The 26359-nt window shown below is 37.8% G+C and overlaps 2 long non-coding RNA genes across 2 annotated transcripts in view; both read left to right on the top strand.

Annotated features, from left to right (window-relative positions):
• The first annotated feature begins 565 nt into the window (after positions 1–565).
• Positions 566–8813, top strand: LOC141730064 (uncharacterized). Its single transcript, XR_012581524.1, has 3 exons — positions 566–686; positions 2506–2654; positions 8682–8813. It is a non-coding gene; the product is annotated as an uncharacterized LOC141730064 (long non-coding RNA).
• Positions 8814–13024: 4211 nt separating this feature from the next.
• Positions 13025–26359, top strand: part of LOC141730063 (uncharacterized) — a 76057-nt gene continuing 62722 nt past the window's right edge. Inside the window, exons 1-4 of the long non-coding RNA XR_012581523.1 lie at positions 13025–13133; positions 18210–18327; positions 22685–22816; positions 25250–25332. This is a non-coding gene — a long non-coding RNA (uncharacterized LOC141730063). The remainder of the gene's footprint in view (positions 13134–18209; positions 18328–22684; positions 22817–25249; positions 25333–26359) is intronic.

Genomic DNA, 26359 nt, shown 5'->3' with positions numbered 1-26359 from the left:
CTGTTGAAATTCTCTGGGTTCAGAGATTTATAACTTGGTGATAAGATTCTCCTAGGGCAGAATCCCACTGCACAAGAAACAAAAGACAGATATTTTTCAGAAACTGAGATGTAATAACTGCTAAAACAGCATATGAGAATCATATTAATTTTATTGCAGTTTCATGATTTCAGATCCATTTTATTATCAGAGCAGGAATTTAAATTTCTCTACAGGCTTTCTGTGGCACTCAGCATTGACTCAGCTGCTGAAAATTGCATTGCTGCACTCAAGTCAGTAGACCAATAGTGCTTAAGCTGCTAATTTAACACAGACTTCCAGAGGTATCCAACTCCCAGATCCTCAAGTGGCTTCTGAAAATCCCAGATGTTGTAATAACCTACTGATGATGTGGCCTTCTCATTTTGTCAAACAAGTACTCATTCTTGAAGAATCTGCGATGTGGGATTTTTCTAAAAGAATTTTCAGTCCTTTTCCTTTCCCTTTTTCCTTCTTTCTTTTTCCTTCTTTCTTTTCCTTTTTTCTTTTTTCTTTGTTTTGTTTGTTTGTTTTTCCCCCAGGGCAAGGAGAACAACGTTACCTAGTATATCTTTGTTGCTGAGGATGCCTCCCAGCACAGGAGGGAATGGAACCTGTATTGCAGTGCTTCAGGAGGGGCTCTGGCCAGCCAAGCAATGCTTTTTGAGGTAGTGTCTTTCTTTAGAAACCAGATCCTGAAATAGAATCTAGACAGACAAGCACCTAAATTGCATAGACTCCGAAGTAGATGGGTCACTATTAAGACTTATGTATACAAATAAATTTAACATAACAGCAATGCATGTGCTATTTAAATGATGGGTCTGCCCATTTCTCAAACATTGCAATATTGGTGAAGGTTCCAAAGTTTCAATTTTGAATTATGCACCTGGAAAAACTGACACTTTCCAAAAGTGGCAGGATCCTTTGTTTGAGGCATGATGGTTCTCCTTTACAGGAAAGACATATATCAGCAGCTCCAATGAACTGTTAATCCATGCCATTTTTGCTTTCCCTAGCTAAATAAATAAGTAAACAATCTGGAATAAACAGAATAGATTTTTGCTCTCTGGATTCTTCTAGTTGAGCTGAAGTGCAGAGAAATAAAGATAAGATCAGACTTCTATTATTTTAAGAGTTATTAACATTTTAAATAAGTACCATCAGCATGATTCATCAGAAGCTGAGGAACTAATTTTGGCTCTGGCAACTGTGGAATCAGCCTAAAGAAATACGTCTAAGATTGTTCCCTCCAACACCACAGTCCCTTCTTTATCTAGACGGGCAGAAAGTGAGAAGGTAACACATCACACCAATAAATTCTACATTCTCCTTCTTCTCCAGGTCACTTTTGTGTTAATCTCTGCAAACTGGAAAAGGCTGCCTCTTTTGGGGTCCTGGAGGAGACTGGAAACCCTGCAAAGAGCTGCTAAGAGATTTGTTTGCTGCCTTGGAGGTTGAGTGGGAGGGATGACACCCATTCCAGTGTGAGATAGACTAGACTTGTCATTCCCTAACAAGTCTATTTAGGCTTGTCAGAAGCTGATGAGCTAATTATGGCTCATTAGATGTAGAGGAGTCTATATTTAAGCTCATTTGGGGTTGGTATGGGAAAGTTAATAACATAGGTGGAAGTAGAGGGAAACTGCTAAGGCTGCAGAGGATCTCTTTCCAAACTCTGAGATTTCAAGAGAATCCCTGAAGCAGATTGGGAAGGTAAGGTGAACTTTTGTTAGAAAAATAGAAAACAATGGTTTTACTTCTTCAGCTGCCCTCTTTCCAGAATTTAAATTAGAAATAGTCTAGAATAAAATATAAATAGCATAGAAGTAAGGCTACCTTTAGAAAATTATGCCAATTGTGTTTGGATACTCTTCAGGCTGCTGGAAAAGGTTCACTGAGAAACACAGTCATTTTTACAACTCTACCAAACTACATTAAAAATCTTCCCATTCAAAATATCAATATTCTGTGTCAGAAAAGCCTGACACAAATAACACATTTAGCATTATGGTATAACTTCAGAAATATTTCCTTTATCAGTACATACTACAGATCCAGTATTTTTGTGTTTTATTTATAAAAGGGGTTTTGCTGTGTTTGGCCTTTTATGGTCTTCCATTTCCCACAGTATAAAAACTTTATCCTTTGTAATTTCCACACCAGGAAAGTTGTCTGTTTTGGCCACCACATAACTATTTGCTCTTGTGTTGTTCTCTGAGTGTTCAATGTGTCTGCACTGCAAGTTTCCAATCCTTTCTGAGACACAATTGTTGGGTTTTTAATATCCATCCTCCTAAATGCTCACAAACAGTAGCATTAAATAAGTTTTATCAAAGTGAACCAAAACAAAGAACAAGAAGTGATCTAAGCAGTAGCAAACCACACTGTTTCTGGGTTGGGTGTAATTGCTGAAACAGGTGAATGCCCTCAAGTAGTCAGGATGAGTTAATTTAAGAGGGGCTGTGTTGATTTCTGTGCTTTCAGATTCCCTGTGCACCAAACCTGTGGTGCCCACTGCACCTCTCCAGGCTCCTCTGCATGACATCCAGAGGCTGCAGACAGTCCAAGTTTACTTCATTTTACAGCATGGCTTTATATCTACTGCACAAATGACAAAATCTGGAAAATTTAAAGTAAGAACCTGGCCTTAATTTGCTTTATATTCCTTTCCTTTCTCAAGGTGTGTGAGTGTTGGCTTCTGAGTAATTTTTATTTCAATATGAATAATTTCAACAGATATATTTTGTCACTTGACTCTTAAGTGAGGTAACGCATCCTATAAGTACAAGATATGTCTAGACATTTGTCCTTCTGCTTTCTCAAATTCTCTATTTACTGTATTTGATGTGGATGTCCTCAAACAGATTCATTTAAGCTGGTAGAAGTCTATAAGCATAAAAGACACTGTGTCAGGGTTATTAAATAATTTCTGGTGGGTTTGTTTTTCTTAATGAACAAGTAAAGAGATTACAATGTAGATGGTTGTTCTTTCTTGCAACTTTAACTCTTCAGAAATGTGTATTAATTAAAAGCTATAAAAGCAAGATTCAGAGGTTTGGAGAGAATTATATGGTAGACAATTAGGTATATTTCATGGTTTTTATGTTTGTTATTTGTGCTTATATTAAATACTTATTTACAGTTTCTTAAAAACAAGTGAGGAAGGTTTAAGTTTGAATTTGTTCACAAAATCCACCATTGTGCTACAATATCAAAGGAATTTTCATAAACATATCAAGTGAATGACTGACTTCCTTCTGCTACCTTGCAGGAAATGCAAAAAGAGATCAAATCATATTGTTACAACTACAAAAATGTGCAGTTTTTTGTAGTCAGCATGATTGGTGTATATAACAAAGTATCCAAGCATTCAGTCATATTTCCTGTTACTTCTAAATCTGCACATCATCAATAACATTGCAAATATTTTCCTTAGATTTACAGACTAAACTAAAATAAAAATGCATACCAAAATATGCATCATTTTTCCCAAATCAAGGACTTTTGGTGCTAAAACGTTCAGCACTGTATATCATTTAAAAATGTATTTCTCAATCTTCCCAGTTGCATTATTAAATTTATGTGCAAGTAAATTAATAGTGAAATTGGTGGTTTTCTAATCTATTTCTGAATTTTGAGAGAAAGGTTTTCTTAATTTGTTATGTTGTGGATATTCTGTAATCTGGTGTATGTATAAATTATCTAATAAGGAGCTCAGTATTTTGAAGGTGTCTTATGATATGAAAAATGGCCATCTTTTGAAATTATGGGATGCATTATCACAATGCCAGACTCTAATCTGCTACCAATTTGTGTCAGCTTTCTGCATTCAAAAAGGACTCAAATCCTCTCTAAAAGTAGGAATCAGCTGAAGGTTTGTCTTGGCTTCACGAGCCCACTGCAATTAGGCAGCATGTGAATGTGTGCCATATGCATTTATTGCTCTTCTAAGCATGTGTTACTTTGATGTGCTAGGTTAGAAATCTAACTCTTTTTCTTGGGCAGCCTTCCTCCTGGGTCTTTATACTGCTTAGCAGTTGAGTCCAGACTTTGAAACACAGCCTAATTTAGAGGCGGATGCTGCAGCTGCTGCTGTCATTTCAGCTGATTTTTTTCCCCTTTGATGTCAGCTTAGAGCCTCGGTGGCTGCATCGGTCCCGCAGCCGCCGCGTTCGCCCGACGGCCACCGCAGCATTTTAAAGGTCTCTCCGCCTTTAAATCTCATTTGGGGAGCTTGAGTCCTGCACAGTGCACTGCTGGTTTAGGGAAATGCTGAATTCTCACAGAGTATGTCCTTCCTGATCTGGAGGAAACACAGAAATTGCTTTGAGTTATGTTTAATACCTGATTAAATGCTGATGACACAAGAAAGAGGGATTGTTTGTTTTTGGCAGAAGGAGGATGGGATGCCTTGCTCATTCTGCCCCATCCTCTGCATTTGCAGCTCTACATTCCAAAATGAACTTTTTGCTCTGAAAGTTGCTCTCTCCCTTTACAAGACATTATATTAACTGTATTTTTCCCCCTTCTCCATAATTTATTTCTGCAATGATAGTATGTACAAAGACATTTCACCTCAATTCCTCTTGTTCTTGGACCATCCTTGTCTTTCCTTTCTGCTCTCTTTCTGTGGCTGACACGAACTCAAGGAGTGCAAGAGCTTTGATCCTTTCTGATGCCTTTGCAGAACAATTTCTCTCAGTGAGGTTCCCTTGCTCAGGCCAAGCCCTGCCCTCAGATGTGCATGCATTTTCCCATTGATTCCAGTGAGCCTCACAGCCTTCTGAGGCCCCTCTTTGGCTTTTAATCTTTACCTTAAAAGATATAAGCAGATAGTAATTGTCTAGCCCTTTTTAATAACTGAGGTCCTTGGTTCCTTTACTGTTTTGGCTGCTTTTTCTGTGTTGCTGTTCCATATCCTGCTACAAAAGGAGAGCAAAGCCCTATCCAGATATGCTTATTTAGACATTATTTCTATGCTTTTATTGCCTGATTTCTATTGTAGCTACTTTTCTCTACGCAAATTACATTTTCTCAAAGATGCAATGAAGTATATTGGTCTTTCCTGTACTTTTCCTGGTATTATATTTTGTCAAAACAACATTTTGGGTAGACTATTTTTTGCAAGTTTTTTATTCTTGCAATAATGGGAATGGTATTTTTTCAGGTTTGATGCTAGCAAATATAAAAGACACAATAGGCTAGAATGAAATAATTTTGAAAGAGATTAAAAATTTAGTAAAATGGAAAAATTGAATGTTTGAATTCTGAAATGTCAAGAATCCTTAATGACACTGCAAAGTGATACTGAGCAAAGGCAATAAAAATCACAAGGATTTCCAGTAAGCATAATTTTTACGGAAGTAAATTTACTTACTTGAATTCACTCAATTTTTACAGAAGTGAATTTACTCAGTATTGGTATTGATAGTATTGGACATTATTTAAAAATTGAGAGAAAAAATTCTCCTGCTCTGACATCACATAATTACATCTATGAGAGATTTTATGCGTACAATTTGTCATGTTAAACTCCAGGAACTAAACCTTTGTTTAGGAGTTTTTCAGGCAGCATCCTTAGATTGCTGACTCGTTCTGTTTTTACAGGGTTTGACAGTAGAGAAGGGGATTGGGAATGTTTTCTTTGTAGTGACGGAAGCTCCTTGGTGCTCAGTCTGTTAAAGAGAGAACCATATAGAAGTCAAGATATCCTCAATCAAAACTTTAGAAAACATGTTTCAAAACTTGAGAAATGAAACAAAAAGTCTTCACTGCTGCTCAAAAGCCAATTTGGTCTGATTTAATTAAAAAAAGAAATTTTACCTTTGCAATCAGAAGGCTGCTTGCACTAATGTTTGAGCAAAGAAGGATTCTGTAAGATTCTTCTGCAAGAGCAACTGTATTATTAATCCCAGTGCACTACCACAGCGATGAAAAACTGAGCAGCTGATATGTAGTATGGGGATGACAAATGTGGTATTGGAGCTCTGGAGGAATCGTGGGTGTGATTGCAGGTAAAACTTTCACTCTGTTGCACAGTCTGCTGCAACAAAACAGGTGAGCTCGAGTTTCTTTTGTTACACTTTGCTTCAAAACAGCTGGCTGTTTCTGAGAAATTCTGTTTTCATACAAGACACCACAAAGAGGGAGGAAGGCTCTGGCACAGGGTGAGCCCTGTGAATTCAGAGGCATTTGAAATGGTGCTCCCCTTGACAGCCTGACTTGAGGAGGGGATAAAAGTTAAATCACACTGCAGCAATACCCAAATCACAGCTGTGTGAGCCAGCAAACTGTGAAAGAGGATTCCTGTGCTGCTACTGAAGCCTTGGCTCTGTGCAGACCCACAAAAGTTGGTAGGCAAAAGTGTAATTTTTTTCAGGGTGTCAGGTGCTGGGGAATATGTCCAGTGCTGGTTGTGCCACTGAGTAACCAGAAGTCAGAGAGAGTTTTCAGAGTAGAAAAGCACCCTTGCTATAGTGATGTTAGCTCCAGCAAAACTAAACAATAAACAGCCACTGATGCATGACAAAGAAAAGTTGTAAGAAAAATGATAATAGGATTGTGTTTCTTGAGAATCTGCTGTTTCATTGAGAATGAAATGCTTTAAAATATATCTGGTTTCAGCATTTTTAGAGTCTAAGTGTTTCTGGTTTAAAAATATACATGATGATTAAATATACATATAATGAGTAGTAGTTGAGACAAAGTATACTGCTGGGAAAAAATCCAAGTGTTCATATTCTGAAATCCTATATGAAATGAAAATACTATGTTCTGTTCTGCTGCAGTCTCAGGCAAAATTGTCTATATTTTGCAAAATTGGAACATAAAGGCCATCAGGAATTGGCTTCAGCAAGGTGTGCAATAATTTCCATTCTTGATGACATCCCAGGAGTTCCTCAGAGCCTTGAGAGATCAGCCCTAACGAGAAAGCATATGACCTTACCATATCAGGGCTTCACAACAGTCAAAATCTAGCTTGACCTTCAACAGTAAACCAGGTCCCTCAGGCTAAATCCTAACAAGTCTTGCCTTCAAACCAAGGCAAAAGGCCAAAAATGCTTATCCAGGGAGCAGCAATAGAGTTGGAAAATGAGAGGTTCTTTTTCGTTTGGCAAACATCGTAGTTTGACCTCCGTGTTCTCACTGTGCCAAGCCATCTAATCTCCAGGAGGCAGAACTTTGGAATCTGCCAAGTGCCAAGCTGGCTCTGCTCCTGTCAAGATCAGTGTGCAGTGCCAGGCTTGTGGATTAAGGTTTAGATGTGCAAGATGACAAACCTCTCTCCTAAATCAGGATTTCAGTGAGTCACAACCCATGGCCTGATGCTCCCAAACCCTCAGGACCCACTGTGAATTGGATTTGCTCACTGAGCACCAGGGCAGCAGGTTTTCAGTTTCCAAAGCTAGATGTATGGAAGGATGCACAGAATGTATGTCTATACAATAAAAACAATGAAAGGAAGTATAACCAATGCTACATTGGCCAACAATATGTAAAAAATAACAAAAAAACCTGTAATAACAGGAAATTGCAATTTTTTTTTGCATTGTGTTTTTTGTTAACTTTGTTTTTTTTAGACAAAGTCAGATTTTGAAGAGCTGTTTGATAATATAAAAATAATTAAAAAGTGATTAGAAAGGTTGTGCTAAGAAGAAAGGATTTTTTTCAGTCAGAGATTCTTCAATCAAAAATTCATTAAAACTAGCAAATTAATTGTAATTAATGTAAAACAATATTTTCTAGCCACTGATGGCAGAAAAATGACCTGGAACTTATTACAGGCAGACACTTTCTGAACAATCGGTCTTTTCCTCTGGAGCTTTTTCCCCCCTTATATTGAGATAGTTATTTAAACTTTCTATTTCACTAGGAAAAGTGGGTTTCCCATAAATTATCTTAAAAAGAAGCTAATGAATAAACCCTACTAACCTGTGGAGGAAGAAAATAAGTGGCAGCATTTTTTATTATACAATATTCTTAGGCAAATGTTGCGACTCTTGGGGTTGATGCTGTGCAGGGCTAGGACATGGACTTAGTGGTCCTTATGGGTTCCTTCCAACTCAGAATATTCTGTGATTTCTAATGTAAAGACTTATTCTTTTGAAAAAAAGCCTAAATGAAAATGTGTATGCATTTTGTACACAATTAGTATTTCTCTCAATATTGTTCTTCCTTGAGAGCTATCATTAACCTGTTGAGACAGAATAAGGACATATCTCTTTGTGAAGAATAAAAGGCTTGCTTTGTCTTTACAGTGGTTGGAATGAGCCATCGAGTGTCTATTACTCATTTGCCTTCATTTACTTTTTACTAAGGTCGCCTTCAGCGTGGTTAATAAGCAGCAAGATCATCAGTCACTTCAAAGTGCTTTCACATTCCATAGTTTGTTTTTTCTGCAGTGAGCAAATGGAAGGATGATCTGGTAGAAATCAGTTACATTATGACTCATCTTTTATGTGACCTACTTGAGAGGCCTTTGGGTAGCACATGGGCTTTCCATACAATTCTACGTAATAGCTGGCTAACAAAATATCCTTTCCCACACCATTCCCTCAGCAATGCTGAAAAGTCATTAAAGGCTTTGTGTAAAGAAGGCTTCAAACCCAGAGAAGCAAATTTTCCTCTGATCGATGTTTTCTTTTTCATTTGTATTATAGGCAGGTTATTTTGCATCTAGACTGGTGTCTTCATGAGGAATAGCTGAACTGACTTCAGATATGGTCTTGATATCATGAAGACTTTTCTTTCTACTATCAACCAAAAAAAAGTTTGGACTGCAAAATTAAGGCCAGTCATCTAAAAGGTGTGGAATTGCCCCCTTCTTGCTCATATACATCATATCTGCTTTCACTGACCCCAAAACTATGTAACTGTTGTTTTTCCCTGGTGGCAATTTGCTATCCCTTAAGACTTTCACATTTAGGATTACTAGCAAATGAACCAAGCCTAGGAAAAGCAGCAGAAAAGTCTTGATCCTGGTAGGCAGAATTGCCAACATGTCCCCTGAAAAATGCAATTTCTTTCTTAAGATATTCTTTAATTGACTTTGGTCAATGAACATATATTTGTCCTCTTGAAAAGTACAAAAAGTACACCCAAGGTCTCTCACAAGGAGGACATATATTTTTCCTCATGGATTCACAAGATGTTGGATCTCCTTGAGAGTACCGACAACATTTCCTTGTCGTTCTGACAGGATGCTATGTCCAACACTGCTTGTGTATCCCCTTCTGTTCCCACCTCCTCCCTGAAGCACTAGTGGTGGTCCTGCTGCATGTTTCACAGATGTTTCTCCCACTCAACTCCTCAGTTGTTTTTCAAATGGCTTCTTACAGCAAATGATTCCATGTGTGTATGCTCCTTCCTTTCTGCTGACACCTTTTCTTTCTATAAAAACAATCTGCTGCTGCCTTTCAGATCTAGAGAGACACCATCCCATACCACAGATGCTGTGTTTTTTAAACTCTGGCATTGGTACACATGGTCAGCAGGCAATACCTCCCTCCTGTCTGTTCCTCATGACTAACAATGTTGATGTTTTGTTCTTTCAATCTTATTTCCCTCTGTTACCCTTATATACTGCATTTTTTTTTCTTTTCCTGTTACTCTGCTTTCTTTGTACTAGTGGCCCATATGGGATCTCTTCATCTCTCACTACAGCTTGGAAGAAGAAAACCTCACACACTGTTTTAGCCCCAGTAACTACAGGCAACGTGTATGCCAACTTTTTCTTATGCTCAGGAACTGAAAAAAATCAGCTTTACATTTTCTTTATACACACACAAGCAAAATTAAATTCACTTTCTACAGCTGCTCACAGTACTGGTTACTGACTGCCTCTAAAGAGACATGCAGAGATCAGAGCTACCATTGAGTTGACTGCCTTTTCAGTTTGCATGAGATGAAAGTTGAGTTGAGATTGTCTAGTCATTTCCATTCTGAAAGGTGTTCTCATTTGCCTACAGCAATCCTTGCAATCAAAATTTTTCATATCAAGTCATGACTGACCAAAAGGGGACTCTGATCCAGCTTGCTTCAGCCATTTCTTGATGTAATGACAAATGAAAAACCTCCACAAAACATCTTGCTTTCTCCTTGTAACTGCATCATTTGGGACCAAATTTATTTGAAATTGCTCTAGTACCATTGAAGAAATCAGCACAGTATTTTGCTGAATAAACCCAAGGTTTTGCCAAAAAAATAAAAAAATTGAAGTAGTGCATACTACAGAATACACTGTCCACCTTTGTGCATGTACGTACATTACACACACACACATATATATCTCAAAGCTGTTTTATGAATATGGCAGCATTCACCTGGATAGTTCCTTTTCTATTTTAACTACCTTTTATCTTTTATCTTTTATATGCAACAATACTTTCATGTTTCCTCCCAAAAAGTAGTGGAGCATACAGAGAGAACGTTTCTAGGATTAGTATGGGAAGATACTATGCTCTTTCATTCTACAAAAGAAAGCAGGTTATCCACTTAGTTTGTCTTTATTTTCCTAGAAATACTAGGTATGTTCTGAGAGAAAATTGACATGATCTTTTCTTTGTCACTTGAAGTGGATTTGGTTTGGAGGTAAATCAGTTATGGTCCATGATAATCATATCTGTAAATGTAGAACAACTTTTGTTGTTTTCAGATACGTGCATCTCCACAGAGATGTATGTGCAGTGTCAACAACATCAACAAATTTGCATTTCTCCCCTCTCTTAGTCTCTCTGCAGGAATATTTGGTTGACCATATTTTTACAACAAAAGTCTTCTTTTACATTATTAAAGTTATTTTTAATGTAAACAATGTAAATAATATTATATGATTTTCCTAAGTACAGAATGCAACAAGTCATTGTATTCAAATTTGAATTCTGCACTTCCAGCTCTGTGGACCAAACCATGTGAACTACTAACAGTAACATAGGGTGTCTTCTCTTCATGCTGTTGTATTATTTAGGATTCATTTCTATCTTCTCAGCTGCAAAGATGTGTGGTTGCTGACCAGATAAAAAGTACAGCTGATAGCACTTTAGGAATGGTGTAGGAGATGCAGGAGTCATTCTGTCTTAGCCTAAATTTGGGGAAATCTAAATTGTGCAGAATTTAGACCATATAAAGAAAAGTGAATTTTTGCTTTTAATGGAACTGTTGGTCATGCCTGGAACTGCAGCAGAGGGGAAAGTGCCATGGCTGAAAGGCTGGGACTGGGTTTGTGGTTCTGGTTGTTGTCAGTGCCAGAGCTGTTGTTGTTTGTTTGCTTTATTATACACACTAGTAAAGAACTGTTATTCCTATTCTCATATCTTTGCCTGAGAGCCCCTTAATTTCAAAATTATAATTTGGAGGGAGGGGATTTTCATTTTCCATTCCAAGAGAGGCTCCTGCCTTCCTTAGCAGACACCTGTCTCTCAAACCAAGACAGCACCATTACTGATATGTGCATTATGACACATGTATCACTTCACATTAGGCTCATATCTTCCTTTGCCTAGAATCCCTTCGAAGTATTGAAAGCAATAGCATGAAAATTTGGGATTTGAAGGATGAATATTTCTATTCTAAAACTGCTTAGACTGAAAGTGTGTGATTTTCCCACTTAGTTTTAGTGTGTGCATAAAAAGATATAGCACTACATATTTGTCCCTCCCTTAAGCCACCATTATCTCCATGATTCTAATAGCTTTTAGGAGCCTCTTCAAGAAATCACTTATGAAATGTCTTACATTTCTGTAGAAATGCAATACAACAAGCAGCCTCATTTGGCAAGAGACCAGTAGTAAAACATTGTCCAGCTTAAAGCTACTTGTAAAACCTTGACAGACTTCTGCAGGCCCAGGATTTCCCTTGAGGTGATGAGCACTATGAGCCAGGTGGAAGATACAAGGGGGCTGTATGTGCTTTCAGAAAAGGGGAACAACAACAGCAATGAAAATAGACACAGTTTAAGCAAAGTAAAAAAAAAAACAAAAAAAAAAAACAATGAAAACAAGCAGGCATTGAGTAGAATGAACAAAACTGACAGAGTATTACTTGCGTAGCCAAAGATATTTGCATCAATATATAAGATATGTAAATGAATCTATGAGTCGTAGGCAAACATTTGCAGCTGTGGAGGATGTTAAAATTTGTGTTTTATTCGATGGCATGAGAGAACAATGTGCAGAGAATAAAAACAATTGAGTTTCAAGAATGCTTTGGCAGCATTCAAACACTGGCAGTTGTCATCATCAGAAGAAGATAAAGAAAAAAAACAGCTTTTTTTTTAAATTTAGTTGGTTCTTTTACAGTGAGATCTGTTGTTATACAAATGCATATTTTTCTACTAGCATCTTTCAAATCAAAAGCGATGTTTCACAACATATGTAGATTTGTATTTTTATGGGTAATATAGTTTCCCTAATAACCTTTCCAAGTGAAAGATTCTGCCTGATTCAGAGAAAGAGACTATTTTTTGTAAATTTGATTAGACACCTAAACTCATCAGTCCGTCTCTGAGCCATGTACCTGATTATGCAAAGGTATCTGCAATACATTATGCGAAAGCTGTTTAGCTGGGATTGTATCGTGGCTGTAACCAAAGTGGGTTTAGAGATAATGAGCTTGCATCCCCGAATACTTAGGATCGCAGTCTACTCTCTAAACTGATGATGCAGCAGCTGCATAATGCAACAATGTAATTTATTCATGTAATATGTACAATATTGCTGTAATAAAAAGCCCATTGGCGGTTCCTCTAATTCTCTGTATGAGCACCCTGTTATTAGTAGCTGTGTAAGTCAGTATTTCAGCATTTTCAAATTCTGGCTATTTATAAGTTTCAAACCACAATATTTTAAAAAGAGAGAAAAACCCCAAACGGCCCTTGTGAATCTGCTCACATTGAACTGAAACCTGCAGCTTTTTTGATCAATGCAATCAGTTAACATAGCAGAAAAAAACCCCTCTGAGCACGTCAAAGCAACCCTAGTTACTGAACTTTTTTCTTCCACAGATGCATGTCATGATGTATATGAAAAGAAGTTAAAATGGAACAAGGAGGAAAAACAAGTATTTGGGGGAGAAAACTGTAAGTCCCCTGATCTTGCCACCTTTTTCACTCAACGGTGAGTGTTGTTTATCATATGAGTGTTTGTATTGAATGTGGATTTCTCTGAAGTAAATTTTAATGGGAATGTATTAAGTTTCAACAAGAGCCTACATGTAAAGATAGTGAAGAAGAGCATTGCAACAGACTGCTTGGAAATTAATCTGCCAGTTTAACCCAGTAACCGACATGCATACTAAAACACTGATGTGAATTGAAAATAAAATAACCACGCTTGACAGATATAATAGTTTAAGTGATTTCAAATTAACCACATCCCACTGACCGCAAGTGAAAAATGTGTTCATTCTCCCGCAATGAAACATGCTCTAGGGACTCATTATACAGAGTGGAGTAAGTAAAACCAGAGTGGAGTAATTGATGCTGAGGAGGAAGGAAGAGTGACAGATATTTAATGATTCTAAACCTTATACATAAAGATATCACAAGCACTTAATATATTATTTTTCTCTTTCCAATCTAGAAATATTATAGAGTTAAATCTATATTGTGCAGTAATTGCAGCACTTGATATAGCTGTTAGGAATAATGAATCATGACAAAGATGCATCAGGCAGCAGATGAAAAGAGTGAATAACAAACAACCTTGTGCCAATGTGTGTCCATGAATTATGGCTGCTCTATTTCAGGAGAACAGGTGAGATGAAGTCAGGGCATATCTATTGTCCTAGCTCTGTCTAAAATTGCTTTTTAAATGGCAAAATTCCTTAAACAGTTTGAGCATCCTAAAATCCAAATGGACATGATTTACTCTATTCTTTTCACAAACACTGAGGTCTTTATTTGTAGAAAATCTGCAGAATAAAAGATTTACATGAACGCAGTGATCCCTATCCTTGTCTGCCTCACAAGGAAGAGGAACATTCACGTGTTCGATATCATCTTTATGTTCTGTGGCAATTTAACTCTCTAATCTTCTGAATCTCTGAGTAACATCTAAAATGCAACACGATGCTCACAAACTCCAGGTTATGAACAGCTGAGAAGTAGCTACAGTCAGCTGGCAGTTAGTGTTCATCAACATTTCTGCTGTGGCTGCTGGCACAGGGTGTAACATCCTCTGCTACAAAGCCAACAGAAGCAAACACATAAAAATCTCCTTCCTGAAGTCTCTCACAACCTGAATTATTTTATGATTTTAGGGATAGCAGAAAGTAATTTGTACTAGGTATAATGAGGATGAGGAATTGCAGCACAGGTTTTAAAAAATTCTTGTCCTATCTTACTTTGTTACCTATGGGGTCATAGACAAACTATGAAACTTCATTAATGTGCCATTGCCACTCACTAACTCTACCCTTTTTACTTATTTTGGCCACCTTGGCTATGTGCTGTACAAGGCAATCTCTTCAGCAAACACTGTGTTTACAAAGATGGTGATTATATGGTGTCTTATATCTGATCACAGAAAGAGTATGACTGGTGTAGGAGCCATTAAGAAAGGTTTTAGCAGTATGCACAGAAATTGCCCTAACTGAACCCTAGAAGAGGAATAAGAAAGCACTTGTACTGTGGGTTTGTGGTGTGTCTGGCTGTGACACTTATGTGCAGTCTGTTGAGGCATCCTGGCTTTAGAAAGGTAAATTTTTGTGATTGGAGCTGGATGAGAATGTGGGGATCTGTCTGTGTAACTGCACTGTCAGGACTGTATAAAGGCACTCACTCATAAGGGCTGGGCTTCTGGGTTTTCCTACAACAATTAACTACTGCTGATACCTCCAAAATTGTGGGCAGATTGCCTGCTGAGATTAACTTTTGACAAGACAACTGTTCTCTTCCTTTCTTGGCCCCTGACTGAGTGACCCTTGAGGATTTAAAGAACTATCAAAGGACAGTAGACAAAAAAATGTTTAGCAAATGCAGCAGGACACAGATCAGCTGATTTGTAGCATACCACAAATCAGGCCAGCTGATTAAGGCCTTGATTTTTCCATTGTCTGAATATCATACAATGTTTGCTTGTTATTATTCCCTTTTCCAATGATAGCATCACCACAAAGGTATCCCCACTCTCCATCAAGTTTAGCATTTATTCCAAGAATGATTCCATGAGAATAGAGGCAGTCATTTTAGGCATTGTCTATTTTGAGATATAAGCAAGTGGAATGCATTTTATAATTGGGAGTTTATACCTTCTCTAACTTATGAGTTGCCTAGATGGATTAAACTATCACTACAAAAGGATCAAATCTCCCACTGACAGTTTCCATCCCATATTCCTAATCAGCAAAGTTAAGACAGGAATGTTCTGTTTGGAAGAAGCCCATATTGTGGTGTGTCCCTGCACCTTGGGGATCTTTCACAGGAGTGCTGATGAGACCTGGCCATGTGTGTGCTGCTGTGCACAGACAGAGTGCTACTGTATGGGAGACTGATCCCTCACCAAAGATTTACAGCTGTCTTGGCTACCAAAATAAAAACCCAAACCAAAATAAGAATAAAAAGAAAGAAAAGTGTGCATGTGGGGATAGTTCCAGTCTCCAGAATAGAGGAAATAGTGAATACTGGTTTCTTTACCATCTCCTGTCTGTGGTGTTCTGCAAGTTTCTCACCTTAAATCTATTTTATGATTTATCAAGACGAAAAACAAACATGTTTTAGGCATATGCCCAATGGTGATGGACATATACTGATATATGGATATTCATTTTCTGCCAAAGTCACAAAGAAAGGATGGTTTTATTTATCTTTAGAACTCACAATTATTTTTTTATTAGAGAAAATTTAATTAATAAACCAGCAAAATAATTAAACAGAATGCAAATAATCCTCCTAAGTATCATTTAATGCAGGTTGAAAAATGTCGTGCAGGTTGGTAGAAAGATTACACTGAAGGTAAACACAGCCATGACTGCTCAGCAAGGGAGGGTTTTCATAAAGATAACTTCAAAGTAGTCAAGCAGAAGCAGAATTGGAGGAAACTGATTGTCTCTGGTTAAAACCTCAGTACCAGGGGGCAGGTTTTGGTCTCTCTCTGTCTCAAGTCTTGGGTAGCAATCTTTTGCAGAGGAAATCAGAAATGATGAAATGAAGCCACAATTGTGCATCACAATTGTGTAACCATTACCAGTATCCCTTTCTGTGAAATGCAGCCCTCTCATACATATTTTCAGCCCTTTCATAAAGTGTGTTCATTCAGCAATTACTATCCAGCCACATGCCTAGCTGGGGAAGGGAGTTCAGAACACAGATGCTGCACCTGCCAGAGGGGCTATGGGCAAAATCTTTCATTATGCACCAAGGAGATTCTCATCTTCTCCACATTTGACCCATTGTGAACAACATTACAGAAGACTCAATGCATTTGGACATGAATTTGGACCTGAATGCAACACTGCAAACAAATCAGTCGATTATAACAGCATATTATGGAAGCACCATCTGTGCCTGTGTTTGCAGGTAGAACAAATTCAATTTCCAAATTTAAAAAAGCTCCACCACACCATAAACCACAATAAAAACCCCTCCTCAGTTAGGATTAGGGCCCTGCTCCTGTTCCCTCTCATTATTTGCCCATTCCACCAGAGTTGCACACCTTTAGGCCAAACATGAGTTGTGATAGGCTGTCATGCGGTTCGGATATTATAGATGAAATCCTTCCAGAAGCAGCATCTGGCTCGATTTGTAAGCTCTGCAGTCATTTGTAGTGATGGGGTTACATGTGCCCTAGGCTTTGTCAGATGGTTTGGCTGCTTTTCTCCAGGTTTTTTTTTTTTAATTGTTATTAGTTGTTGATGGTGAGGAATCTATACTCTGCGATATATGCTCAACTCACCGTCAATTTGCACGTTTGAGTAAGAAGATGCCTCATTTATAATTAAAGCATTTTGAAACCTGACCATTAGCATGTTTGAGATGTGTTAGTATCAGGTATAAACAGATTTATTTTTCTCCAGTGGTTTACTTCTGAGAAAGCTGTTGCCTGGTTGCCTAAAAGTTAGCGGTAGGAATGACCTTCTTGGCCATCTTATTGGCCTGTACCTGTAATACAGGGAAATTTTTAGAGGACTGTAGAGATCATCAACATATCCCCAAGTGATTTTGCTGTCACATTCATTTTGTCACTGCATTCAGTCCTGAAAGTAAATAAGGCAAATTCCCAAACAGGATTTAATGTGTTAGACCAAATGCCTAATTAGTGTGAGCGTGTTCCCTTTTTACTTTGGAATCTCAGTGTTATAAAGGGCCTTGCCTACCTTTTTGAAAGGCTTCATTTAGATAATTGTTATACCTCAGTGCGGTATCAGGTAGCATACCACAATGTGTTAGTTGTCCAAATAGCTTCCAGCTGCTTTTCTAAATACAAAAATTAAAATGCAGGGTACAGTATGAAGTTTGTGAAGCCTGATAAAAACAATGGTTCCTAGGAATTTGTTTAAAATATTATTTTCAAAGTTTAGAGGCAATCAGAGGACAAGGATGCAAGGACTGTGGGACAAATGTAGCTGTGTGGAAAGGAGAACAGCAAGATTTAAATATTTACTGGTACCCAGAGATATAATCCCATACTGCACAACTTTTCTTATATACCATTCTTCAAATTTCTGATCCATCCTTTACTGCATCTTTTCCCCTCACTTGTGCTAATTTTGGTCTTTGAAAAGATGTCATTCACATATTAATTAAATAAATATTTAACAAACAAGGATGTTGATAATTACATACTTCTACTTTCTTCTGTCATAATGTCAGGTGACAAGAAGACTATAATGAAGATTAGTTGATGTACAGTGCCAAGTAAAGAGTATCAACATAAAGTGAAACTTTGATCAATAAGCCCTCTATGTCTACATGATGTTTGTTCACAGGAGCTACTTATTTTTGAGTACTAGTGAAAGAAATAAAAGCAATTTGAACCTGATTTCTGAACCAAAAAAAGGGTTAAAGTTACTCTCTTTACTGCTTAGCATTCAACCATATCCATTGAAAAGCTGTGCTGAATTTTGTAATATGTGTGTTACTTATGTACAGTTTTCAGGCAAAGACTCCAAGAAACATTGGAGGCTGCTTTAAACAACTTACAAACTGGGTTTGACATGGGTAATAAGTGCATTAAATTTTGCTTCTCATTCAGCAGTGTTTGGAACACCTCCTGCAAGTGCTCTCAGAGGGCACTTGAAGAAGGAAGAAAGGATTGGGCTAAAGTTTTTCATGGAGATTTTTATTTTCTCATGATCGATCATCCAGCTGAGGTAATGCATGGTATAGAGGTGTGGGAAACATGGCTTGGGACCTTAAATAGACTGAAATAAGTATCCATATTTAGTTTGGTAAATTATTACAAATACACTCCATTTTTAAAATCATTTGTTTGTAAGTAATTTATAATTAGAAATCAGAATTTAGAATCAGACTGAATCTTTTGAAAAACATTATCTGCTGTAACCAGCATATTCAACTGCAATCTTAATTCATGTCATTCAACAGCTGCAAACTTATTTTTCCAGAGTTTTTCTAGCATATGGATTTAAACTCTATGTGTAAGTTTTCACAATCAGTCAAGGTCAAATTTATCTTTGAAGTAAAACAGTTTTTTCAATGAAATGTTAAAATTTGCTAGACCTTAAATGTGATTAATTATGAAATCTGAAGTTTTGATAATTTTCTCATCATCAGCACTGATCTAAAAGTAGAAGGTTTTTTGAAGTCTCCAGCTCTGAATACATTTGCCTCACATTTTCTTTTGAAATATTTCATTTAATGCACCCAATGTCATTGCAGCCTGCTGTCTTTTATTCTCTACCTGACTGACAAATTTTCAGGTTAGCTGACCTTAAAATCAAACTTGTGCAGTACCATGACACTGATTTCTCTTTTTTTATCTGGCTTGGTATTCTCACATAATTACTTTAGGAAAAGAGACAGAACAAGATTTAAAGTTTGCTTGATCAGTTGTATGACTTTCTGCAGTGATGGCTTTGGAACACTTCTAGTTACTCTGTTTTGTTTTCAGTACTTTCATAAATAATGTCATAACTCTTTCTTCTCTTACTTAATCTGATTTTGTTCATCAAAAATTATCTCAAATGATAAGTTCTCTTGAACAGATAAACCCAGCCCTTCCAATCTAGGAGTACAAAACTTTTTTTCCTTTTAAGGTTTGATTTTTCTAAAATTGAAATGGTCTCAAGTTGTGGTCTGGAGTTGCCTAGATATTTACTGCCCATGTGTATCCATGTAGCGTGTTCACATAACCAAAATAGTTATTTTTGCCTTCACAAATAGAACTCATAAAATATCTGTTTGTGAAGTCAGGCCTTTTTATAAGTGAGCTAATGAGTTATTCTCATCAAGCAATAATTTACTGCAGTTAGGCGGATTGGAAGGGAGATAAGGAAGGAAATAACAGCAGAAGGTTCTGTAATGTAGTTTCAGCTTTCCAGAGGACTGCCAAGATGGATGGACAGGAAAATGGGGGAGAAAGAAAGAGAGAGCTGAAGGCAGAGAAAAGCTAATGAGAACCAGTATTAAAGAAGTAGTACCCTGGTGTCAGTGAGGGAACTCTTTGGAGCTCACTGAGGACAGTCACCTGTGAAACTCCCAGCAGGGACACACCCAGGGAGATGGCTTGTTGGGCTGTTATCCCTGAGTATGAAAGTCCCACAGGACAACTCTGCTCTTGTTTTCATCCTTGTACCCCCTGGGCTCATTTCAGCTTACTGGTGGTATATGATTAACAACAGAGAAACAGGATGGAAAGGGCCCAATATTTTAAACAGAAATGTTGCCCTTCATTTTGCCATAAGTTAGTGGTTTATATGTGGATGTCTTAGAATTTTCTGCAACTTGTTCCATGTGGGAAAGAATAATAGCTAAACAGAATTTTCTTTTTTATATGAAGAAAATGATCAGGAAAGTTGAACATAATGATTTCATGCCGTGACTATAATGCAAACACATACTTAACCATCATTGTCTCCTCTTCATATAATAACTGAAAACATCTGTATTGTGCACTGAAACATTATATGCTGCATTACAATTAGAAATGTGCTGAAGTGTTGTATTGGGTGTTTATTTATGGGCCATGAAAAGTAAGATTTTCTGCGCCTCTCAAGTACAGCTAAATAGCCATAGGTAGAGTACTGAAAATTTTGGAACCCAGCAGTCACTGTGGGAATGACTTCATTATTCACCGAAGGAGGTTTTTCCAGCAGAGCTGAGTTGCTGACAAACAATAATAAACATTACTGAAAGTTGGAAACAAGAACTCAGGCATGTTGATTCTGACTGTAAAAAATGGTCGCAGGATGTGGAGGGCAAGGCTCTCTGGAAATGACAAGGTACCACAGTGGAGGGATCCCATTAGAGCTGTGCACACACATTTTCTCTGTTGACACAGAAGTGTTCTGACAGGCTCAGCAAACAAGCAGCTTCTCCTCGCTGCTTTACCTGTTGCCACAAGCAGTCTAGAAACAGAAATGTATTTTTAATGGGCACACAAATGCTTCAATGATGCAATGCACTCTGGTGGGGACATAGCAAATGTCTCCTTGGTGTAGCTTCTGAGAGCTTCTTAGCATGAAAGGTATCACTGTGTCTTTTGCTGAAGCACTTGACAGTTCATGACCATAGCATAAAATATTATTTGAGATTAATTATATAATATTTGCTTTGTCTGCCTGGTATTTTACTGGTTTTTGAAAGAGTGCGATTGCTTTAAAGAACTCACTCCACAGTTAATTAATTTTGTAAATAGCTACCAAGTTACTTCCAACCTGAGCAGATAGAAAATGCTCAGTATTTTTTCTCTGGAGCTTTGTTTTTTCTCTCTCCTCTGACTCTGGCTCAAAGTTTAAAACCAAAAAAGTGTAAAGCCCTGGCCTGTGCTCATGATGGTGGTGTTCACAAAGAAGGACACAAAGAGTTTACGGAGCCAGTTTCTCGCTGAGCAGCAGAATGAGGAAAACCTATGCCAACTGGGGATTCAGGCTGTGATTGTTATGTGATCCTTGCAAATATATTTACAAGAAAGAAAGAATGAATTTTACCAATTGCCTGAATGAAATGAAATTTATTATTTTCTTTGTCGTGGCTGAAGCAATTTGACTGGCTTACATTTTCTCTGGCCATTGAATATGAAAGTTACTTACTGTCTCAGGTTTGAGTGCCTTTGGCTCTGCCAGAAATTGCTGATTGACTTTCAAAGTGGATCCAGATTTCTCTCAGAGAGGTCAACAGATATGCAGGTTTTCTGGAAGTGCCCCAATTAAACATGCATCATTTGCACTGATTTTCCACATGATTATCTCAAATAGCCATGGAAAGGCACAGTTATCAATCAGGAGAGGTTGAAGGATTCAGGTCTGTACAACAGAGAAAGCTGAAGATAGGAAGAGAAAGTTCATTTTTCTTTGCTGTACAAGTGTTTACTGGGATCGTAGTTACAACGCCAAACCAAGTGTAGCTGTGAAGTAAGGCTTATTCTGTCTTTCTTTATAGTGAAAAACCAAAGGGTTTTCAGCCTGTAATGCTGGATTTTTTTGAACACAGGGTAGAGGAAATGAACTTTTAAACCAGAGGAATTCAGATCAGCTGTCTGAAGTTAAAATAACAGACTGAAAAAACAGTTGTTCACCCTGCCCACAACGTCTTTGCCGGCTGGATCCTTTTCTCTAACCTAGTTCTCACTCCAAAAATTCTCAGTGGCTTCAGGAGACAGAATAAACCTAGAGAAGGTGCATCTCCTCTGTGGTCTGTCTGTGTATCAGATTCCTTCCTGAGGCCTCTTGGTGTGGATCTGTATGGGATCCCAGTTTCCCATCTGCCTGTTGGCTCCTATCAGGCTGACGTGTTCCCAGCTGTGAGCATCACTACTTTAGTGAGCTCACCTCTTCCTCCCCTGCACATGGATCACTCTTTTATTATAATTCATTTCCCCCTGCACTGCTCCCTAAGAGAAAGCTGAAACTGTGTGATGATCCAGAATAGTAAACACAGCTGAAACTGGATGGCTAACACATGATCATCCTTTATTGTTTGTGCTCTAATCTCAGTGTTGGTGGCTGCTTTGAGCCAGAAGAGGTGGCCAGGAGCATTTTTATTCCCAAAATATGTTGTTCATATTTGTTATCACTTACCTATATGTAATGAAAAGAAGTAAGCCAGAATCAGTCTTAGCAGTAGATGAAGACCTGAAGGGACATTCCTTCTCTGGATGGTCTGGAAAACAAATCCCAGGCTGAAGTGGAGACTGGCATAGTTGTAATATCAATGCCGCACTAACAGTGCAGCCCTACAGCTTCAAGAGACTCATTGCTGCTAATGAATCAGTTAGAACTGGCTCATATTCTATCCAGACACACCATGGTTGTCCTCTGGAAGCCACTCTGCACTAGATACAAGGGTGATGGAAGCTCCTTGTCCTTCCAGGTGGAAGCTGCTTCTCTGTGGTTGCTTAAAATACTTGGTGAGAGTTTTGTGGAAATGTGAGATGATGCACACACGTTTTCTCAAAGGCAGTGCTGAGTGATGTTTCCATCTGCCAGGACTTGATCCTACACACTGCTGGCATAGCAGTTCCTCTAAACATACTTCCTTTCCCTGCAGATGCCTACCTGGATTCCTACTTATATAGATATATGTCAAGCTCGTGTTCTGCATTCCAGGACTCCTTTTTTGCTCCCTTTCACAGCAGGAAAGAGCTCCAGCTTCCTGGTTATGCAACAAGAAAGGTGTAAGGTAAGGTAAAAGTGCTGAGAACTGACCAGGAAATTACAGGTTTATTCTATGTTTAGTGATTTAGTATTTAATAATATCTTAGAAATTTCAGCTTGAGCTGAAAAATGGAATTTTCATGTCAGTAAAGGATTACACTGATTTGGCTGAGTCTGATTTATGTGGGAAATGCAAAAGTTAAAGATGTCATCATTGAAGTTTTTGTCACCCCATGAGAAACATCCTTCTTTTCTCCATTACTGCAAAGAATCAAGGGGTTATTTGGCTCCCCAGAATTCAATAATACCAAACATAAAAGCAGAGTCTGATCATGTATATTCAACCCATGTATTCACAGGAATCAGATTGTACAAACCCCATCACTCAATTGATAGTCTTAATTATCTAGTTTGCATCAGTCTAATTTATGTAACAAAACCAAGCTGCTCCGTAATTCCCTGCTAGTATGGGATAGAATAACTCCATCAAACCCAACAGACCTACGTCAGCATATGCCAGTAAGGAATTTAGCTTTAAAATTCCAAGGAGCAATATGGCACATGATTCACTTTGGTTCACATTTTTCCCAAGGTCTTCTGTAAAATAAATTTATTTTTAGTTCAGAAGAGAAATGTTTGTACAGACAGAATTGCATGTTTGTACAGACATTCCTAGAGATCCAAAAAGTATCTTTTTGTCTTCAAAAAGTAAAATACAAACCAAACATCCTCAAGAGAGAAAACAAAAGAGCAATTGCTGTGCTTGATCCAGCATCATATTGGATGCTTTTTTGTTGATGCAGCTGTTCCAGTGTCTTCAGCTACTGGTGATGGACCAGAAGGAAGCAGAAGTCAATGGACAAATTTTGGTTACTCTACAATCTCATTTTAGTATATGGAAGTAAAATAATTTCAAAGACAACAAATTCAGAGAAGCTGATTAAAACAGATTTTTATATAACACTTTTAACACTCTGAAGTTGCTCAGTTTTGTTTCAAACTGAAGAGATTCCTTGGCAGATTTTAGACAAAGCTTTCATTGATTCAGTGAATTGAGGATCTACAGAACGAACAGGAAACATTAAAGATGGCTTATTGCTTGTCACATTTTTTTGAGGAGACTTTGGAATTTCTGTCAAAGATTATGAGCTATAGATCAGTTCACACTAAATATTCCTGAAACTGCTGTGTCAGATCCTCAGAAAATGTTCAAGACCATGGTATTTTTAAAGTAATTATTATTGATGCAGCTAATGATCCTGAAATGAAAAAGTGTCAATGGTGAAATCCAAGCTTACAAGAGAAATATCCACATAATTCCAAGATCAAACTGTACAAAAACATTTTAAAAAATATACGCATGGTTTTGTCCCTCTAGCTCAATGTGAAATTTCAATTCTAATTTTGTTTTGTCTTTACTTTTAAAGTTAATTCTTTAAAAATAAGGTGGTTTTGGTAAATAAATTTCACAGGAAAAGAAACTTATAGATTGGAAGGATTTGATAAAAATTTGTAATTAATTAGTATTGTGTTTTGGATTAGTTTTATTGTTTTTGGAAGTACAGTGCAGTTTCCAATTTTTCTATTACCTTAGAAATATACATAGTCACTATTTATGAACTTGTCTATGATAGGTTTTTCATTTTTATAAATGCATACAAACTTTTAACTTTTCTTTTTACTCTAATTCTAGAGAAACTGTGTTAAATTTTGTGAAGAAAAGAAGTACAGAAAAAAAATTTATACTGTTACCTTTGGTCAGCATTTCATTATGCTGCTCAGATACCAATGCTGGGTATCATGAAAAACAGCAAGCAATACTTCCTTTGAAGTCTAGCAAATAGAGAAATAGCTTCCAAGACTTAGAATGCACCAGCTGTAAACACAAGTGCCTACCCACAGGCAATTACTGCACATTCAGAGTGGCAGTACAGCTCTCTGTATTATTAAATAACTTTCTGAAAACCTAATTTGCAGGGCAGTTTGATGATGTGACAGGGAGAGGAAGAAGGTTAGGATAAAACCTCTCTCCACTCAAGGCAGTGGTGGCTGTGGTTTTCAATACCATAACTATCCAGCGAGGAGCCTCTCGCCTCCGCACGCGCCCATGGTTAATGTGCACAATGTCCCCGTGCTCACGGGGTGAACTCCAGCCCATTAGGGCACTAATTTGATCTCTGGCACACCCTTATTATAACCACCACAATGAGCATGCCTCTGCCAGGAAGCTCCTGCACCTTATTTCCCATCTGATGGAAAGCTCAAGAAAAATCCCCTAAAAACAGTCTTTAATCTCTTGCATATCAACCAGTTTGTAATACAGATATAAACCCCAAATTAGTGCCAATTTCATAAGAAAGCCATGTTAACTCTGGTGACGTGTCAGGGAATAGAATAGGTGTATTTTTGTATTTTTATCTATCGAAGATCACCTAAATGTTCTTTTCACTTACCATAGGTATGCATTGCACAATCATGGGCACAATAATAGTTCAGAAGAAAGAAAAGACCACCCAGAAATGCTGATGAAAATGAAATAAGGTAACTTTTAAATAGAGGGGGGAAAAACTGGAAAAATCTGCTGTCTATCCTTCAGACTAAAGTCCAAATAGTTACATTCGAGAAATATAATTTCTCTAAGATGACTGTGAAGGAACCAACAGAAAACGCATCCCGAGGAAAACTGGATGCAAGATGTGGGAATAAAGACCGCATGATTCTTTCCATCACAACTTCTTGCTCTGTCAAAAGTTGCTTTATTCATATTATTAAGTGGTATGATCTGTCAAGCTACAGGAGGTCTGGGAAGCTGGGGAGGGCTGGGAAATGTACCTCCTACTAGTCACTGTTTCCTTTTAAAGAGCTTCAGATCTATGGAAAGGGCAGCTTTAGGAGTACTCTTGGAAAGAACCTAAAAGAAGAGTGAAGAGATATTCTGTTAATGTAATTAAGAACTGAGTGGGGGAAAAGGTAGTTCATAAGAGGAAAAAAAAAAAAAAAGAAAGAGGATTGAAGGAAGCAAAAAGATAAATGCTTATGCTTTTTCAATCATTGTGTGTATGTAGATGACCAGTCCTAGCAAATATATGGTATTGCACCTGCTCAGAATACACATCAGGCATAATTACAAAAGGAAAATTTGGTGGTTGTGGCATCACATGGCTGAGAAGGGTAAAAAAAAAAATCTCATCAGGAGACAGAAGAAAGCCAAACATTTCCAAGATGTGTTTGCTACCATTGCATTTTTAGCTCTCCTTAGAAGGAGGTGCAGGTTGATGACAACCCAAATGAACAGCTCTGGCATAATGCCACAATTCAGAGGAAAGCCTGATAGTTGGAGGCATGCTAAAAACACTGGGCTTGGTTCCACACTCTGTCAGAACAGCACTTGGATGGTTGGAGACGTGGGTTTCCCGAGGCTGGCTGTGGATCCAGGACTCAGTGCTTCATACATGTGGCTTTAATCCACAGCACTGGCATCAGATGCTGCAATGACCTCATGGCTCTCGAATGCCCACCATAACAGAGCTTCCCCATCCCAAATTGCCCTGGCAACCTCTTTTTCTCA

This window comes from Zonotrichia albicollis, chromosome 9 (assembly GCF_047830755.1).
Source record: "Zonotrichia albicollis isolate bZonAlb1 chromosome 9, bZonAlb1.hap1, whole genome shotgun sequence".
Lineage (NCBI taxonomy): Eukaryota > Metazoa > Chordata > Aves > Passeriformes > Passerellidae > Zonotrichia > Zonotrichia albicollis.
Note: the sequence above shows the minus strand (reverse complement) of the source record. Positions and strands in the feature narration are given on the sequence as shown.